Source organism: Penaeus monodon, chromosome 21 (genome assembly GCF_015228065.2).
Source record: "Penaeus monodon isolate SGIC_2016 chromosome 21, NSTDA_Pmon_1, whole genome shotgun sequence".
NCBI lineage: Eukaryota > Metazoa > Arthropoda > Malacostraca > Decapoda > Penaeidae > Penaeus > Penaeus monodon.
Genome location: NC_051406.1, coordinates 12,316,934 through 12,317,133, shown reverse-complemented (window position 1 = coordinate 12,317,133; position 200 = coordinate 12,316,934). Strand labels below are relative to the sequence as shown.

Here is a 200-nt window from a genome sequence, read left to right as displayed (position 1 = left end):
TTAAAAATATAAATCTTGGCATTGCGCCCGGTCTTGATTCCCCGAATAGAGCCACGGATCGACTTAAGCAAGTATTGCAGTCACTCGTTTTATTTATTTGACTCGTGTTTTACACCCATGTCAGTCGTATCTCTTGTCTCTCTTGCTTTCTTGTCTGAATTTTCTTCTTTTCGATTCAGTGCCACTCGTGTTCCGCAACG

General features: G+C 42.0%; 1 protein-coding gene across 1 annotated transcript in view; it reads left to right on the top strand.

Annotated features, from left to right (window-relative positions):
* The window catches only part of LOC119586232 (ETS homologous factor-like), an 8,153-nt gene that overhangs the window by 5,164 nt on the left and 2,789 nt on the right, over positions 1-200 (top strand). The window lies entirely within an intron of this gene.